Here is a 20,743-nt window from a genome sequence, read left to right as displayed (position 1 = left end):
CGCTATCACATCACGGCATTCGGCAGTAGCTGTTTGCACATTCACCGATCCACCCGGTGTCGTCTGTTCTGGAGAGAGAACGCTACGAATTAACATACGACATCGGGACGCTAGCAACCGTGCAAAGATCTTATAGTCGGCATTAAGCAGGGTGATGGGGCGATAATGTGTGACCACCATTCAGCTACTGGGGGCGAACAGAAGAATCACTGAAAGTTTAAATCACATAATGCGAGCGTTATTACGGAATGAATTAGGCAGTACACTAATTCTTTCTAGTGATTCACAATGAATATTAAAAGGGCGAGATCATGCTTTTAAGATCTGTTATTACACTTCCGTCGGTACATTTTTTGCCCTTGTGAATTATGTTTATCGGAGCCTTAAAGAACGTCAATGAATCTCACTTGAAATATATAGATGGTTTCTTATCCGCCAACCTAGTTTGCTGATTTTTATGTCTCTGGCGTTACCTTGGAAGATTAAAATCCTACCACAGCACCATGCTGTGGCCAACTAATTTGTAGATGCTCCCAGCTGTTTCAAAATACAATGCTGTTTCTTGATAAACGTCTTAGTCTTTGCAGTGTCTTTAATGACTAAATCCAAATTGTCACTCGATTCTTTTTTGCACACGATTGTATACGCCACTCATGACTGGTGCTCCATTGTAGCATTGGTCAAAACACCTCCTCACAGGTAGTTCTTTTCGTTCTATGTAGTCAGTTTGAGTCCTACTGTAGATTGATCTTTGACATGGGTAAATGAGGTAAATATTCGCACCGGAATGATTACCAAAACAATTCTTGATTGTTTTAACATAGAGACGGATTTTCTTAATTTTAGCAATTTTTCCAGTTTCCTTCCCATTTTAATTTTTCTTATTTTTTCTATTTTTTTTCTGCAGGAACGTTACCCTGGTGTTGTCCCAGCACAGTTTCGCTCCTGCTATTATCGCTGAACAGTTTCCTTAACTGGCGGTGATTATTATCTTGATCTCACCTTAACCGACATATAGCGGCGTGACGCAGTTCTCAACAATATAGGGGTCTCTGCAGCGGCTCAGGCCGTTGCTTAGCGACAGTTTCTGACGAGACGACAGGCGAGCAACATGACTGCGTCTGTCGGCAAAATCATAGGGGAACCGCGAAATGCAACAAGAAGACGGAGGAACGATAGCTGTCAGAAGGTAAGCCAACAAACATCTGAGTTACGTCAGCCCGTCGTAGCAAGCACAGGCGTCAAATCGACTGCATGTCCATGCGGACGCATAACATAAATATTCAGAGGCATCTAAAATTGATGAACACGGAGATCTTAGGCTCTGTTGTTACGCACAGGATAATTTTATTTTTCAAACCTGTCATCCAGACTGTTTACCAAGGTTTGTCTGAGGCAGCTTGTATTGGAAGAGCATGAATTTTATAAATCTTGCAATAGGAAAGTTGGAATGCTGCATGGTATACATTCTCCTACGAGGTTTCCGGGTAATTTCCAAGAAGGTTGGCTATCGAAGTCGCGGGGTCCAAACGATACATATCAAACGTGCGATCTTAAGTCGATTATGCGACTCTGGTGGCGGGCGCTATGATCAATTATTTGTGATCGTCATTTTTATCTGTTTTCCGTCGTTCCCTTAGTTGCTCTAAATTACATACCTCCGCAAATTATTTGTGAGTTGGTAGGTGTCATGGTTCTTTATTTACGTGACCATTACGGCACTCCAACCCCAGTTCTCGATACCAGTAATATCGCACTACTTTTCTGCGAAGTAACAGACATATTTTTGTGACAATATTCACATTTGGTTTTATTTAATGTATAGGTACTCCGATGTATCGATATATTACAGTGGTATGGTTCTTGTGTGTATTCATTTCTGTGAGACTGTCATAATCTTTGACTTTCTTGTAAACGTTTTGGCGCGAATGCGCACAGAGCAGTCTTTGTTTCACTTGGCGGAAGTTAAGCTGTTATTTCGCTTTGTAAAAGAACAGTCAAGTCTTGTGTTTGGTTAAAGTGGAAATTAAATATATGAGGATTGATACAAAACTGTTTTCTTGATGATGTGACAATTAAGAAGAAGTATATGTGAATTTACAAGAAGTTTAATAAAAATGTGGATCGTGAACACCAAGTCAAAAATTATTTCTACCATACCATTGTTCTGATCTGGGATTGTCTGATCATTAAGAATTTCCTGAAAAACGCATTTGTTAGGTCTTCAAATATTGCTAAAACACAGATCTGGACCTTATAGCGGTCAAAGTGGAATCACCCTAGAAGCAACAAGATGAGCCATAACAACTTCGACGAAATCTACATGGGAATCCATTCAAGATAAGTGCCAAAATTAATGACTTTTTTACAGTGACTTCATTATTTCCATTCTGACGATACCATCCACAGTCAATAACTTTGTTGTTGCCCGATAAAGCGAACATATGCTGCGCGAGCAACATTATTAATCTGATTTCTAATCTACTTTGCAAGTCGAGGTATTGTTAGACAGGGAAACCAGACGATTTATGTCGGTAGTGAGTGGGATGTCTTGTGTTCCTGACGTTTCCTCGGCGGATTCTCTCACATGGAAAAATCTAATTCCATGCTTATCCAGCGTAGAAAATTGTTTGACTTTTTGTTACGAATATGGAGTACTACCGGACGAGGAAAGGAGGGCCTGTGTAGACTGGTGGTGCGAAATGTGTAAAAGTTCGTGAGAAGAGTTTCGATGCTGAAATACCGTTACAGTGTCATTGCGGACAGTGCGGAAAACGAACGAGAATAAGGATGAAAAAAATGGTTCGATTCTTCCAAATTATCTATCCAGACCAGCGTAATTCTTCTATCTTACTGGATTCGAGACTACACCTTCCAAGCAATAGCATCAGAAACTGACTTACCTGCTAATACGGTATGCGACTATTTCGGGTTTTGTCAAGAAGTGTGTTAGGTGGTAGTGACGAACGACAGTGAACCGATTGGTGGACCGAGTAAAGTTGTTGAAGTGGACGAATCTCACATTGCGAGAAGGAAGAACCAGAGAGGAGACCTACAAAGAGTGAAATCGATCATATTTGAGTATTCGGTGGAATAGAACGAGAGTTCCGGAAGTGTTTAATCGTCAGAGTATTGTCCAGAGATAAGGTCACTTTAGTGCATGTACCCATATTCTTGCGTGATATTGGCAGAGTTTGCCCAGGCTACGGCAAAAAGGGAATTGTTCCCGTAGCGTACATATCGCGTGGACTTTCACATGACGACAACACCGATGACTTGTAAGGTAAGTCGTCTCCTTTGTAATTACACGTATTTTTGTAATGCTCTCCTTTTCTCATTGCTGTAGTGACCACTGTAAACATACTCATAATGCCTGCCACCAGAGTCGCATGATCGATTTAGGACCGCACGTTCGATATGTATCGTTTGGACCTCACGACTTCGATAGGCAATCATTGTTGGTAATTACCGGTTTCCGTGCCAAGTGATATCTGTATTTGTTCGTATAGACATTGTTCTTCAAGTCGATTACGTCGCCGTTGTGTCTTGAAGCACACATTTTCCATCCATATACCATGAGAAATAATAAATTTTATAAGAATTTCTAACAATTATAGGCGAACTTCAAACATTAAGCTGTATTTTCGTCAGAAAATTGATTTGCCTCTTAAATCTTGGGTGTTCTATAAGCGGAATGACTGTGATTTTAGGAGTGTCAGCTTCCATCTTTGTGACAATGTAGTACGTATCCGCAGTCCCATTACAGTGCGCACAATTTTCGTGGTTTCTTATCTCCCTGCTGCTGAACCGGTAGAGATCACTGGAATTCGAGCTGCTAGTACACCGACGGGGAAAAAAAAATCGCAACACCAAGATGGAGTTGTGCGGCATAACCATTAGGCGGCAAGCGTGTTTCTACATCTGACAGATGATGTCTATTCAAATTTCGCGTCAGTCACATAGGAAAACCCAACATGCGCTGCAGAGTGTAGACGTGTTGTCTTGGCCTCCTCGATCACCAGATCTGCCTCGATTCGAGCACGTATGGGACATCATTGGACGACAACCTCAGCGCCATCCACAAACAGCATTAATCGTCCCTGTACTGACCGACCAAGTGCAATAGGCAAAGAATTCCATCCCGTAAACTGACATCCGGTACAATGCATGCACGTTTTCATGCTTGCATTCAACATTCTGTCGGTTACGCCGGTTATCAATGTACCCGCTTTTCACGTTTTCCGTGGCTTATCTTGCGCTTACATTAGTATGTGATCTGGCAATGTTAATCACTTAAATGTGTTGCCGACACAAATGTGATCCCGTAAATTCATTACTCTACATTAATTATTTTCTGCTGTCGCGTTTTTTTCCCGTCAGTGAATACTGATTTTTCTAGCAGCCAGTTTTGTCGATTAAATGATACTGTGCGCAATAGGCCTGAAGCTATAGTCATTGTCTGAAGCTGTGTTTCATTCCGGTGACAAGAAATGTGAAGCAGTGAGCGTCATTTGTACATGACCTCTTACGCCATTGTGTACCTCCTGATCTGACACAGCAAATATTACTCCATCAATCTAAGAAGAGTCTCAGAGCAGTGCCTGACGGGAGTAGCTGTTTCAAGTAAACGTCGAAGGCTGTGTATGACTTCGGACTGATATTTAGTTGTTTCCGGCCGCTACCAAGCTTAGCTTTCAATATTAAGTGCAAAGAGCTACTTCATCCAACATATCAGTAAATTTAAACCTATTCAAATTCAGTTACAAGTAACATTTCTGTGATTTTTAACTTCGCGTGTTAAAGGGTGGTTTACTATCTTTGACCCGAAAAAATCATGTTCTTTGAGATTTTTTTCTCGGATGTGTTACAGATATCAATTTCAAATTTGATCAACATGTTTATTGATATTTCCTCTACAAACTGGGATATTTTCGACCGAAAATGTCGAAGAGCCAAGGCGGAAATGCCGTCGGAACGAAACAAAATTTCGATGTAGGCCTCCACGAGCGGTATGTCACAGGTGAGCCGGCTCGCCTGAAATCAAAACTGAGTTGACGTTAGCGAAGTATCTAAGATTCTTTAGGAGTTGTACCTCGCTTAAGTTATTTGGACCATGGGAAACAAAATGGAGGTCACTTGAAAAAAATAGGTCTTTTTCATCGATTTTTAGACTTCGTCGGTCAAGTAAAAATATTTATAGTTGATGGATCGGAATAAAAGTGGTACAACTCCTAGACATTTTAGTTAGCTTCGTCGGAAACAAAGAATCATGCCAATCGGTTCAGTAGATTTGAAGTTACCGCACTGCGCTATAAAAAAGAGTCATTTCGAGGAAAACGCGTTTGAAGTTTTGACTAAATATAAATGCAATATTATGCAACTTACGTTCAATCTGCTATTCCGGGTCCATAAACTAGTCCTTCCTCTTCCTCACAGAGGGCGCTCTGCTCGATCTGGGCCATCCTGCGCTGCTCCAGAGCCGCTCGTACGGCCGTTGACAAGCGGTTTTCGGCCGCTTGGATCCGGTGGTCGTCCGAATGCTTGGCGAACTGCGTCGAATATACTCCCATGGTGACGTCCATCGTTGACATGGTCTTCAGAACTGCTGAATACCCTTCATTGAAGCTGCCCACTGCCAGGAAAGTCGCAATCTCCACAGTCTTCGCACCAGAATGCAAATGGTTGGGGGCTAACTTCCGAACGCACGCGTTCAAACTTTCATTTGAATTTTGTGTTTCCTCCCAAGCACCGGTACAATAACTCGTCGTCCGAAAGGGCCTCGTCGATCGGATGATAATTCTTTGGACAGCGGCTGGTCGTGTTGATATTCGTCCAGATGTCCGGTAGCCTCTGCAATGCACCATTTGCACCAACTAGTTACCCCAGCCGGACAATTTTGGTGTTGTGGGTGGTCATCCGTCGAACACTTGTGGAAATACGTTGTCCAAATTGCCTTCTTCACCTGTTCCACCGAATTGGAACGCCGTCGGATTGCCAAGCCGTAATACGTCGTAAGCTCCTTGATCACTTGATCCTTGGGCAAGCACATACAATAATTTTTCGCGGCTACAAAGTCGAAATTCCCAAAAAGCTGGTGCGTGAAAGGCCTATTTCAGGCAGGTGCATTTTTTTTGTTCAACCGCGAATAACAAACATTTCCGCTCCGTATTCGGAAAAACCGTTTCAGGGGTGGATTCTCAACACTATTATGGATCCAAAACCGCAATTTAAAAAAATCGATTTTTTGAACCAAAAGATAGTAAACCTCCCATTAAGGTAAAATAACACTAAGCGGAACTGCACAGAAGCAAGACGGCACAGCACGACGCCACCAGATATTATATATTTATGAAATCAATGGAGGCAAAGTTGAGCAGCTGGTCAACAATGAACCGCCGTGCGGCGTCGACTAGTTTCGCTCCGACATAGTGTGGTGTAGCAAGTATCGCGACACTGAACGCCATTCAAATCGTAGCGCTTTTGACGTGCGGAACGGAAGTTTGTTTACCAGAGCAGCTTAGACGAGGGAAAGTTAATTGGATGTATAAGTGGATATCCAGTTATACGACCTTCAAAATGAGTATTATATGAATAGTACCAGAAAAAGCAACATTTGGTAAGAAACTGCCAAGGAACCGAGAGTAAACATAACGCACGAATACCAACAAATAACATTTTTTTATTTTGTGAAACGGACGATTGGGTCTTTATTTTTTTTACCGCATGCATATTATCACATTTTTGGACTACTTATTTTACCTTCGACTTCATCCCCTGTTTAGCCGCGCGGGATTAGCCGAGCGGTCTGTGGCGCTGCAGTCATGGACTGTGCGGCTGGTCCCGGCGGAGGTTCGAGTCCTCCCTCGGGCATGGGTGTGTGTTTTTGTCCTTAGGATAATTTAGGTTCGTTAGTGTGTAAGCTTAGGGACTGATCACCTTAGCAGTTAAGTCCCATGAGATTTCACATTAATTATTTTTGAATACATTGTGGAAGTGAACAGTGCTCATTGTGTTACAAATATTTACTATCAAAAACAGTCTTGATCACAATTTATTTATTACGGTGACCGGTTTTGACCACTACTGTGGTCATCTTCAGACCTACAAGTCGTATACAAAGCTTTTATTAGAGGGCTACATATATTAAAGAAAATACATAAAGATATAAAGCTATAAAACGATGAATTACCAATGAGTAAGAACCTCCATCTGGTGGTAAATCTCTACTGGAGAAACCAGTGCACGTCTTACTATATGTAATGGAGGCTCCGCCCACTTCTGATGGAATGATATCATTACTAACAAATGGGTTATAGGTCGAATAACAATGTAAAATTTCTTAGTTAAAAGAACATTGTCAAGAAAGGAAAATAAACACACACTAAACTTAGCTTGTTCAACAGCTATTGTCAGTTAAAACGTTAAAAATATTTAAACATGTAGGATAAATGAACTTCGTTTTGACAGAACATGGACTGCCCTCTCAAGGCCTGTTAGTGAACCATTTGGAACCACTGGTCGCCATGGTGAAGTTGGACGCCGCTCTAAAGATGTGGCAGCAGGCTTCTTTCCACTGAAGTTGTTGTAACGTCGATAGGCAAACTAGTGGTAGCCATGGTGACGATAAACGCCAGCCCAAAAACATGGCAGCAGGCTTCTTTCTAACGAAGTTGTTGCGAAAGTGGAATGGCTAAGACTGTCATGTCATACGATGTACTATTGAGCAGCAACATGTCTTTATTGAAACGATTTTCGATGAGTTTCAATAAAAACATGTTGCTGCTCAATAGTACATCGTCTGACATGACAGTCTTACCCATTCCACGTTTTAGTATTTCCGTTTTTTGTTTCTTTCTTTTGGGTGTCAGGGGCCCCTCAACTTTGGGGGACGCGGGGCGATTCTCCGGTTGCATCCAGCCTAGTTGTGCCGTCGTATGCACCACTTGCTGCGGAAATGCATGCCGAGACGTGGGCGGTAGCTTTAGAGCGATGTAGGGTGCAGCAGAGCTCTGTCTATCCAGGCGGCTGCACAGTGTTTGCTTTGCCGAAGGTCGCAGCTTTCCACGCGCAGGAATGCGCCGCACGTCACATGGGTAGTGGCCGTAGTAGCTGCGCCGCCTACCAGATGGTGCTGCCGTAGGCACGCCAGCTGCAGACCTGCCCCTCTGCGCTTCATCAGGCGTTACTCGTTAGCCGCTTTACGTGCTGGCTAGGATGAAAGGTGCTAGAGAACTCCTATGAGAAGCGAACAAATGACTTTTAACAACTGAGTTACGCAGTGATAGACGTCTAGCAAAATACTGCTATGAACACGTTATCACTTTTCCAAGTTGAAACTTGTCAGACTACAGATGCTACCGCTAATGCTGTAATTTGATGCTATGGAGTTTTTCATCTTGTTTGTTCACATTATTTCGGAGTTACTCTCAATCAAGGAAGATTAGCAACCACTATGCCCAAAATAAACCCTGTACAAGAATCGAGTGACATTCCCCGAAAAATTTTGACAAACGCATTTTGCTAGAGGTTCCAAAGAATGAAGAATTGGACATTTTGAGCCTGAACTAACTGTGACTTCATATAATAGTGATACGCAAAAGAAGAAATCGTTAACTGTAATCACTAAAAATTTAAAATATTAATTTTGTAAAAAGCATTTGCAAGACTTAATATTTTCTCTTCGTGTGTATGTCTTCTACAACTGAATTGACGTTTGTCTTAACGGTTTTATTGTGGTGTTTTTAGAGAAAACACTGAAGTTACGAAACATTAAGAGCAACGATTAGTGTTGATACACTAAAATTTCAGCCGAAATTAAGCATATGTAAATACAGTAACATCTCTAGAGTGTCCCCTGTCATAATATTACACAGACAGCGCTCAGCCGATTTAGGAGACTTGTAGTGACTGAAGATCAGAAAGCAACTTTCAAAACTTGTTATACATTAAACTGTGAGTGATTGTGGTGAACAGTTCTTTGTTTGTATATCATTATCTGTACAAAGTCACTGTCAGCTTATGTTCGAAAATGCCCTCTACTACTTGCATAGTTCATTAATATAGAGTTATACTTCGCGTACTGGATGGCTACCTCCTTAAACGTGAACAAATCAGAAATAATTCGTACATACAAAAGGATCTCATTGCATCAAATTCTGGAATCTGTGACACTGTGAGATACCTGGAAGTAACACTACAAAAAGTGCAACAGACATCTGAAATCAACAGCAAGAAACACAAATGGAAGACTTACTGTCTGTTACGATAACTGTAGAGAAATGCTGCGTGTTGAAAATTGCGACCTATTCAGGATACTGCCCCACCGTCTGGGATGTTCGTCAAATCGACCAAATGGAAGATGTCTAAAGAATATTGCAAGGAATGTAAGGAGCGTTTTAGCACAGGCGGCAATGTCTGTGTGATACTCAGGCAACCTAAATGTTAATCGTTTGTAGTAAGGCGACTTCTGCAAATTTAGAGAACTAGTAAAGAGATAAACTGCGGTAAAATTCTGCTGCCACCATCACATGCCTTACACATGGCTCATGAGAATAACATGACAGTGCAATTGAGGCTCGTAGGGAGGTGTACAGAAGAAATTCGTCACACTCTCCAGGTCAAGCTTTCCTCCAATCGAAAGTTTGTTTCAATAGCATTTTACGTAAGTGACAGAAAAAGTTATAGAACCAACTGACGACTGAATCCTGGACTTTTATATTAGCAGTCTGGCACCCACTGAGGCACACCTAAGCAACTGGGATATGAAAAGAAGTGGTTAATGCTGATGCAAAACTCCCTGCATAATGCAATGCAATGTGGTTTGTAATATATGAAATGCAGTACACTAATGTAGATTGCCACAGCTTTTTTGTTGACTCTAACAGAGGTTACCCAGTGTTAAGGCACTGGTTTGGTCTGTGGAAGTTGCAGGATTCGAAACCACATTCGACCATCCTGTTTTAAGTTTGAGATCTCGAGCCATTTCGTTCCAGTTGAGCTGTTACTCGGTTTTTATTGAACTCTCGACGCAATGCTAAACTCGTTCTTCTTAGCCTTTTAACGATCTCCATTTCGACATGTCTTTGGACTCTAGCTTATCTTCCTCGTTTTTTCAATGAAGAAAACTGCTCTCTTGATTCTTTTATTTGCTCTTGTGGGACAAAACTAAGTTGTTCAAATGTTCAAATGTGTGTGAAATCTTATGGGACTTAACTGCTAAGGTCATCAGTCCCTAAGCTTACACACTACTTAACCTAAATTATCCTAAGGACAAACACACACATCCATGCCCGAGGGAGGACTCGAACCTCCGCCGGGACCAGCCACACAGTTCATGATTGCCAAAACTAAGTGACAGGTTGCCAGTTTAGGTGAACAGAACTGCTGATGCGCCGATAGCAGCTGGTCTATTTTCGAAAAATCAACAGTTTCCAGTGCTGATTGAGTGGGGGACGCTGTCATGCTGCCTCATCTACGGATGCTTCTCAGTTCCAAGCGCAATGGCTTTAGCAGTAATGGTGTGTATCTACCTTTGTTAAACCCTGTCAGTGTAGCGTGTGTGCAAAGGTCGATTTATAGGTCTCGTAAATTTCTGCGGAGTGGCGTGGAATTTTCTGATTCTGCATGATTGCTGGTGAGCGTCATTATCGTAACAATTTTGTAAAGGTATGAAACTGGTTAAACATGCAGGTTTATCCTGAAAGCTACTGCAAGCAATCCGTTTACACCGTTCCATAGTACTAGATAAAGACGAGTATGGTGTAGTACTAGATAAAGACCAGTATCGTGCATTTATGTTGTGATCTTCAGTTCGAAGACTAGATGCAGTTCTTCAAGCTAGTCTATCCGGTGCAGCCTTTTTTTCTTTGCGTAACTACTGCAACCCACATCCTTTACAACCTGCTTACTGTATTCAAGTCTTTGTCTTCCTGTACAATTCCCCCCCCCCCCCCTTTCGATTACCAAACTGTCGATTCCATGAGGCTTCAAGATGTGTCCTAATAAGCGAGCCCTTCCTTTAGACAAGTTGTACCAGAAACTACTTTTTTCCCAATTCGAATCAGTGTCTCCTCATTAGTTACTGGAGCTACCTAATTTTCAAAGCTCTTCTGTAGCACCACATTTCAAAAGCATCTATTCTCTTCTTGCATGAGCTGTTTATCGTACGTGCTCCAATTTCGTTCAATCCTGCACACCAGACAACTTCAGAAAAAAAACTTCGTAACACTTAAACCTATGTTTCATGCTAACAAATTCCTGGTTTACAGAAATGCTCATCTTTCTCATCAGTTATTTTACTGCCCATATAGCAAAACTCATCAACTAATTTCAGTACCTCATTTCCTAATCTACTTCTATCATCTTCGCCTGATGTAATTCGGCTACATTGCTTTACCCTTGTTTTACTTTTATTGGTATTCAGCCTATAGCCTGTTTTCAAGTCACTATCCATTCCGTTCAACTGTTGTTCCAAATTCTTTGCCGTCTCTGACACAATTACTGCGTCATTCATTTCGATATTGACGGGGGACGAATTGAGTTGAGGAGGAGTTGATGGGGCTTTTGCTCCGGCACTCAACACTGTTTATTACTGGTCAGTAGGCTTGAAACTTGGTCATACGAGAATCACACAGTGGCCGTAGCGAAAACTAACCATTGAGACATCGTCTATAAAAAGAATTAGTAAAATCAATCGTATCGTGATAAAAATACCAACTCATTCATATCTGTGGAATTGTTCAGGTGGTAGGTATGTCAGTCAACAGGTGCGCAATACCCTGAATGACGTTCAGTGTGCGATGGGTGTAACGCATGTTGGCTCCAGATCAGTATGCTCATTTCAAAGCTGTTCCCTAAAAATGTAATGACTAAAACCAGAGTTATGCTGGGACTGTAAGCTTATCGTTAAAAATTTACCTTTACTAGTACATTAGGACTGACGGGTCTTGTCGTTAGACGTTATTTTCGGTATACGTATAACAAGAAGCTGTCGAAAAGATAATGTAAGACAGCACGTGTCTTCAGCCGCAAGTGATACACAAGGCAAAAGGAAGACTTACTTCGTATTAATACGATTTGGAGACATGCTTTGTCATGTTGATCAGGAATATGACAATTGAGGTACATAACATCTGTTTTATATGTCTTGAAAATGGCCTCTAATCCGGAAACTAATCCTAATGAACCAGCTAATTTAAATTTTTGGCCATAACTTTCAAACCCTGCCCCATGAACCATGGACCTTGCCGTTGGTGGGGAGGCTTGCGTGCCTCAGCGATACAGATGGCTGTACCGTAGGTGCAACCACAACGGAGGGGTATCTGTTGAGTGGCCAGACAAACGCGTGGTTCCTGAAGAGGGGCAGCAGCCTTTTCAGTAGTTGCAGGGGCAACAGTCTGGATGATTGGCTGATCTGGCCTTGTAACATTAACCAAAACGGCCTTGCTGTGCTGGTACTGCGAACGGCTGAAAGCAATGGGAAACTACAGCCGTAATTTTTCCCGAGGACATGCAGTTTTACTGTATGATTAAATGATGATGGCGCCTCTTGGGTAAAATATTCCGGAGGTAAAATAGTCCCCCATTCGGATCTCCGGGCGGGGACTACTCAGGAGGACGTCGTTATCAGGAGAAAGAAAACTGGCATTCTATGGATCGGAGCGTGGAATGTCAGATCCCTTAATCGGGCAGGTAGGTTAGAAAATTTAAAAAGGGAAATGGATAGGTTAAAGTTAGATATAGTGGGAATTAGTGAAGTTCGGTGGCAGGAGGAACAAGACTTTTGCCGCGTGGGATTAGCCGAGCGGCAGTCATGGACTGTGCGGCTGGTCCCAGCGGAGGTTCGAGTCCTCCCTCGGGCATGGGTGTGTGTGTTTGTTCTTAGGATAATTTAAGTTAAGTAGTGTGTAAGCATAGGGACTGATGACCTTAGCAGTTAAGTCCCATAAGATTTCACACATTTTTTATTTTAACAAGACTTTTGGTCAGGTGATTACAGGGTTATAAATACAAAATCAAATAGGGGTCATGCAGGAGTAGGTTTAATAATGAATAAAAAAATAGGAGTGCGGGTTAGCTACTACAAACAGCATAGTGAACGCATTATTGTGGCCAAGATAGACACAAAGCCCATGCCTACTACAGTAGTACAAGTTTATATGCCAACTAGCTCTGCAGATGATCAAGTAATAGATGAAATGTATGACGAGATAAAAGAAATTATTCAGGTAGTGAAGGGACACGAAAATTTAATAGTCATGGGTGACTGGAATTCGTCAGTAGGAAAAGGGAGAGGAGGAAACATAGTAGGTGAATATGGATTGGGGGGAAGAAATGAAAGAGGAAGCCGCCTTGTAGAATTTTGCACAGAGCATAACTTAATCATAGCTAACACTTGGTTCAAGAATCATAAAAGAAGGTTGTATACCTGGAAGAATCCTGGAGGTACTAAAAGGTATCAGATAGATTATATAATGGTAAGACAGAGATTTAGGAACCAGGTTTTAAATTGTAAGACATTGCCTGGGGCAGATGTGGATTCTGACCACAATCTGTTGGTTATGAACTGCAGATTGATACTGAAGAAACTGCAAAAAGGTGGGAATTTAAGGAGATGGGACCTGGATAAACTGAAAGAACGAGAGGTTGTAGAGAGTTTCAGGGAGAGTATAAGGGAACAATTGACAGGAATGGGGGAAAGAAATACAGTAGAAGAAGAATGGGTAGCTCTGAGGGATGAAATAGTGAAGGCAGCAGACGATCAAGTAGGTAAAAAGACGAGGGCTAATAGAAATCCTTGGGTAACAGAAGAAATATTGAATTTAATTGATGAAAGGAGAAAATATAAAAACACAGTAAATGAAGCAGGCAAAAGGGAATACAAACGTCTCAAAAATGAGATCGACAGGAAGTGCAAAATGGCTAAGCAGGGATGGCTAGAGGACAAATGTAAGGATTTAGAGGCTTGTCTCACTAGGGGTAAGATAGATACTGCCTACAGGAAAATTAGAGAGACCTTTGGAGAGAAGAGAACCACTTGTATGAATATCAAGAGCTCAGATGGCAACCCAGTTCTAAGCAAAGAAGGGAAGGCAGAAAGGTGGAAGGAGTATATAGAGGGTTTATACAAGGGCGATGTACTTGAGGACAATATTATGGAAATGGAAGAGGATGTAGATGAAGACGAAATGGGAGATAAGATACTGCGTGAAGAGTTTGACAGAGCACTGAAAGACCTGAGTCGAAACAAGGCCCCGGGAGTAGACAACATTCCATTAGAACTACTGATGGCCTCGGGAGAGCCAGTCATGACAAAACTCTACCATCTGGTGAGCACGATGTATGAGACAGGAGAAATTCCCTCAGACTTCAAGAAGAATATAATAATTCCAATCCCAAAGAAAGCAGGTGTTGACAGATGTGAAATTTACCGAACTATCAGTTTAATAAGTCACAGCTGCAAAATACTAACGCGAATTATTTACAGCCGAATGGAAAAACTGGTAGAAGCCGACCTCGGGGAAGATCAGTTTGGATTCCGTAGAAATGTTGGAACACGTGAGGCAATACTGGCCTTACGACTTATCTTAGAAGAAAGATTAAGAAAAGGCAAACCTACGTTTCTAGCATTTGTAGACTTAGAGAAAGCTTTTGACAATGTTTACTGGAATACTCTCTTTCAAATTCTGAAGGTGGCAGGGGTAAAATACAGGGAGCGAAAGGCTATTTACAATTTGTACAGAAACCAGATGGCAGTTATAAGAGTCGAGGGGCATGAAAGGGAAGCAGTGGTTGGGAAAGGAGTGAGACAGGGTTGTAGCCTCTCCCCGATGTTATTCAATCTGTATATTGAGCAAGCAGTAAAGGAAACAAAAGAAAAATTCGGAGTAGGTATTAAAATTCATGGAGAAGAAGTAAAAACTTTGAGGTTCGCCGATGACATTGTAATTCTGTCAGAGACAGCAAAGGACTTGGAAGAGCAGTTGAACGGAATGGACAGTGTCTTTAAAGGAAGATATAAGATGAACATCAACAAAAGCAAAACGAGGATAATGGAATGTAGTCAAATTAAGTCGGGTGATGCTGAGGGAATTAGATTAGGAAATGAGACACTTAAAGTAGCAAAGGAGTTTTGCTATTTAGGGGGTAAAATAACTGATGATGGTCGAAGTAGAGAGGATATAAAATGTAGACTGGCAATGGCAAGGAAAGCGTTTCTGAAGAAGAGAAATTTGTTAACATCGAGTATAGATTTAAGCGTCAGGAAGTCGTTTCTGAAAGTGTTTGAATGGAGTGTAGCCATGTATGGAAGTGAAACATGGACGATAACTAGTTTGGACAAGAAGAGAATAGAAGCTTTCGAAATGTGGTGCTACAGAAGTACGCTGAAGATTAGGTGGGTAGATCACGTAACTAATGAGGAGGTATTGAATAGGATTGGGGAGAAGAGAAGTTTGTGGCACAACTTGACTAGAAGAAGGGATCGGTTGGTAGGACATGTTTTGAGGCATCAAGGGATCACAAATTTACCATTGGAGGGCACCGTGGAGGGTAAAAATCGTAGAGAGAGACCAAGAGATGAATACACTAAGCAGATTCAGAAGGATGTAGGTTGCGGTAGGTACTGGGAGATGAAGAAGCTTGCACAGGATAGAGTAGCATGGAGAGCTGCATCAAACCAGTCTCAGGACTGAAGGCCACAACAACAACAAACTTTCAAACCCTTGGAAACAGTTTTCGTAACCTTTCACGAGTTCGCAGCGGCTGTGGAATCCAACGTAAGAAATATGTTTGTAGAAGTTGAAGCATAATCTGGACTTCTGTGGTCGTTATATGGCGGTTGTCAATACAGGATACCATCGTGACAACCTGGAGACAAAACTGCAGTCAAACTAGTGAATAGGTGAACTTTTTTTTTTGAGGTTGCCGGTCTGTGTCTAACCAACATTACTAATATGAAAAGTATCTTTGAAATAATCCAACAGCAAAGATGTAAGCACTGACGGAAATAAATTATCATATTAAAACATTTTACTGACTTTATTGTCATTATAGAATTAAAATCCTAGGTATCTGTGGCAGGTTGAAACATGGGATAATCGAGGGGGGTGGGCAGTAACCGTAGATGTGGATAATGTACTGCGCGAAAGTAGCCTTCTGAACAAAAGCTACGAAGGTGGTTTGATAAGTCTGGTAAAAAAGAAGAAAAAAAAGTTTGGTTTCGTTAACAACTCACCTTACCTCCCGATATAGTCTCGTTTGAGATATACGTAAGTCTGGTGAACAGGATGAATGAGGAACAAATTCATAGCCCAGTTCGTGCACTCTCTCCATTGTGATGGTGCATTGTCCTGGTGAAAGTGCACTTTTTTGCGTGCCAATCTTGGTCTTTCTTTCAGGCAATGCAAGTTTTCAAACGATAAAGCATAATAGGGTACAGCTATGATTCTGTCTTTTTCCAAGTAATCAATGAAGATTATTCCTTGGGAACCCCCCCCCCCCCAAAAAAAAAAGAAATAGTGTCCATAATCTTACCAGCTGACAAAATGGTCTTTTGGTTCTTCGGTGACCTTTCACCAGATTTTGTCCAGTGTTTTGGTTGCCGTTTTGACTCGGGTGAGTAATGATGGATCCAAGTTTCATCAACAGTCACAAGTAGGCGCAAAACATTATGCGCATTGCGAAAATATTGCCAGACATTGTGTTGAAATGTTGTGCCGGATGCGCTTTTGGCTAACTGTGAGCGATCACGGCAATCGCATCTTCATCGCCAGTTCTCTGTGCAGGATATTGTGCACACGAGCAGTTGAACGCCTACAGGCTCAGCAAACTTACGAATTTTTATTCTGCAGACGACCGGAGCGCGCTAGCCTTCTCGGCATTTGTCCGACCACGTTTCAGTTAATTAATCCTAAAGTAAATCGTCTTCAGTGATGGTGCAGATTCCTCGTGAAATTCTCCCAGTTCTGTTTTGATTGTTGCGACGGTCCAAACCTTCAAATGAAAATGTTTAATAACGAAACTCGGTTTTCTCCATACTCAATCGCACTCGACACACTGACCAATCCAGGCTGCTTTCAGCAATGAATTGTACGCTGTACATTGTTGAAATTCTTCGCAGGATCCTTCGAATAATGAAGCTTACCAACCATGTAGGCGCAACAAGTATGTACCATTCTTTCATAGAAATTTACCAGAGTTATCAAACGACCCGCGTAGAAAAAACTGGAGTGGATTTAGCTATCACTCTCTGACCAACAGACGGCAAATGTGAAACAGATTTTGACAACTATCCAGTCACGAATCAACTGTGCTCCCCAGCAGAATGGAAGTCAGAATCTGCACCTGTGTTATTAGATTTGTATTACGCATCACTCGTGGCAATTTTGCACTAGTTCGAAACGAAATACTCTTTTTGTTGAACTTGAACTATAAATAGTATTTACTTAAGTTTTTTAGAATACATGTCACTACTCGTACGAAATCATTAACAAAATCTGTTACTAATAGTCAGTTTTGACTGGAGCATTGTGTTAGCTGATATTGTAGAAATGTTGTGCAATGAGGATCTAGCGTACGTCGCGTTCAGATTCGTTTCTTTTAATCTCATCACTGCATTTTCCATTGCTTTTTTCGTCATCGTATACTTCACACTATTAGAACTGGCTTCGTTAAGCCTACCAATACCGCACTTTAAAGAATGCATTTAGTTTCAGGTCAACCGTTGGAAAGCACTGCCTAGTAATTAAAGCCGGCACGCTCACCAACCAACCTCGGAATTTATAAAACACTCCTTTTATTGAAATGGAAAATTTGTACTAAATCGATGGTGCACATTTACCCGCGTTGAAAAAGATTACTATGAAAATGATTTAAAATTTCACTAAAGGAAAAATTTAGCAGTCAAGTGTTTCCTCTTTGAATGTAATAAAAGCCATACTTATACATGGCGTTTCCGTAGTGTAGTGGTTATCACGTGCGCCTCACACGCGCAAGGTCCCCGGTTCGATCCCGGGCGGAAACAAATATTTTTAACTTCACTGACGGTTCTCGGTGAATGCTCCTAATGGTTTTCAGTGAATGCTTGTACTCTCCAAAATGACAGCTCTGTTTCATAGGTGCTGGAACTCCTATTGAGATTGTAAATCCATGTCAGTATACATCTACATCTATACTCCGCGAGCCACCTTACGGTGTGTGGCGGAGGGTACTTATTGTACCACTATCTGATCCCCCCTTCCCTATTCCATTCACGAATTGTGCGTGGGAAGAACGACTGCTTGTAAGTCTCCGTATTTGCTCTAATTTCTCGGATCTTTTCGTTGTGATCATTACGCGAGATATATGTGGGCGGTAGTAATATGTTGCCCATCTCTTCCCGGAATGTGCTCTCTCGTAATTTCGATAATAAACCTCTCCGTATTGCGTAACGCCTTTCTTGAAGTGTCCGCCACTGGAGCTTGTTCAGCATCTCCGTAACGCTCTCGCGCTGACTAAATGTCCCCATGACGAATCGCGCTGCTTTTCGCTGGATCATGTCTATCTCTTCTATTAATCCAACCTGGTAAGGGTCCCATACTGATGAGCAATACTCAAGAATCGGACGAACAAGCGTTTTGTAAGCTACTTCTTTCGTCGATGAGTCACATTTTCTTAGAATTCTTCCTATGAATCTCAACCTGGCGCCTGCTTTTCCCACTATTTGTTTTATGTGATCATTCCACTTCAGATCGCTCCGGATAGTAACTCCTAAGTATTTTACGGTCGTTACCGCTTCCAATGATTTACCACCTATGGCATAATCGTACTGGAATGGATTTCTGCCCCTATGTATGCGCATTATATTACATTTATCTACGTTTAGGGAAAGCTGCCAGCTGTCGCACCATGCATTAATCCTCTGCAGGTCCTCCTGGAGTACGTACGAGTCTTCTGATGTTGCTACTTTCTTGTAGACAACCGTGTCATCTGCAAATAGCCTCACGGAGCTACCGATGTTGTCAACTAAGTCATTTATGTATCTTCTTCTTCTTTCGATTTCGGCCATCTTTGGACCACGTTCAACAATTCACTTGCCCGGCTTTTTGATCTTTTTTTCTCTCTTCCCAATATTTCCTCATCATTTTCGAGTGGTTCCTCCTCCGCTCTTCCGACCATTTCCTGTTATTATTCTTTAGTTTCGTTTCTTCTGGAAAACACTTAATTTCGTTCACTATTTGTCTAAACTTTTCCCTGTCCCTGATTGACTCACGGGTGACATTAAAATAGGCCAAATCCTTTTTCACCATCTGTATCCATTTATTGTTGGTTTTTTCGTTCCTGTTACTATGTTCAAACACTTTTCTTGTTAGTCTGTTTCCATCCATCCTCGACAGGTGACCATAAAACGTTAGTCTGCGTTTACGCATTGCCTCACTCACTTTCTCAATAGTTTTGTATATTTCCTTATTACTCTTTAGCTTGTACTCTTCTCCAATCTTTCTCGGTCCTAATATTTTTCTCAAAATTTTCCTTTCTTTGTTTTCCATGTTTTCTATTTCCCCCTTTTTGTTAAGAGTTAGGCACTCCGATGCATACAGGCATTCTGGTCTAATGACAGTTTTATAATGTCTTAATTTAGCTTGAATCGAAATGTTTTTTTTGTTGTATATGTCTTTGGTTTTTTGAAAAGCAAATTCCATTTTCCTTGCTCTCGCCTGGTTTGCACTCTTGTCTAAACCATTCACTTGAATTATTTCACCTAAATACTTAAATTTTTCTACTCTCTTAATATTGCCGTATTTAGTAATAAGATTTTTCTTGTTATTTCTATGATTAGACATATACACGGTTTTTTCAAATGAAATCTGCAGTCCAGCTCTGGCCGAAACTTCTTGTAGTTTCTCCAGGTAGTTCTGAGCTATTTCTTCGTTTTCTGTAATTATTGCCAGATCGTCTGCAAAAGCTAAACAGTCCACTTCTATTTTTTCTTTTTTTGTTCCAATTCTGATGTCATTCTTGGTGCCTTTGAGTTCTTCTTTCCATATTCTCAATATCTTTTCCAGTACGCAGTTGAAGAGGATTGGGGATAAACCATCACCTTGTCTAACACCTGTTTTAATTTCGAACTTCCTTGAAATTTCACCCATAAATTTAACTTTGGCCTTACTGTTTGTTAGCGTCTGTTTGATAATTTGAATTGTTTTCGTATCGACCCCAAATTCTTCCAATACTTTCAGTAATGTTTCTCTATCTACCGAGTCGTATGCTTTTTTGAAATCTACAAATACTATTGCAAATCTCTGGCCTCTTGAGATTCTGTAACGAATTAGTGTTTTCAGGTTAAATATTTGTTCAACACAGGATCTACCTTGTCTAAAACCTGCTTGATATTCACCTATTTTTTTATCCAGAACTGGCTCCACGATTTGAAGTAATTTCCTTGACAAAATTTTGTATCCTACTGGTAGTAGCGAGATCCCTCTATAATTATTAACATTCATCTTATCCCTCTTTTTGTGTAGTGGGTGTATCAGGGCACACTGCCAGTCTTCAGGAATTCTTTCTTCGTCCCAGATCTTCTTAAACATATGTTCCAAAACTTGTGGGAGGTTGGTATCCATTATTTTTAGGATTTCTGGTACTATGGAGTCTTCACCTGGGGCTTTATTGTTTTTTAGACTGTGTATTATGTGTTTTATTTCTTCAGCGTCTGGAGGTTTTGACTCGGTATTAGTATTTCGGTGGTTTTCAAAACTCATTTTAT

The 20,743-nt window shown here is 41.2% G+C and overlaps 1 non-coding gene across 1 annotated transcript; it reads left to right on the top strand.

Moving 5' to 3' along the window:
- The first annotated feature begins 17,949 nt into the window (after window positions 1-17,949).
- Trnav-cac lies at window positions 17,950-18,022 on the top strand. The gene has a single exon. It is a non-coding gene; the product is annotated as a tRNA-Val (tRNA).
- The last annotated feature ends 2,721 nt before the right edge of the window (window positions 18,023-20,743 follow it).

The sequence above is a fragment of the Schistocerca piceifrons genome, chromosome 8, assembly GCF_021461385.2.
Source record: "Schistocerca piceifrons isolate TAMUIC-IGC-003096 chromosome 8, iqSchPice1.1, whole genome shotgun sequence".
Taxonomy (NCBI): Eukaryota; Metazoa; Arthropoda; class Insecta; order Orthoptera; family Acrididae; genus Schistocerca; species Schistocerca piceifrons.
This window is presented reverse-complemented; position numbering and strand designations above follow the sequence as displayed.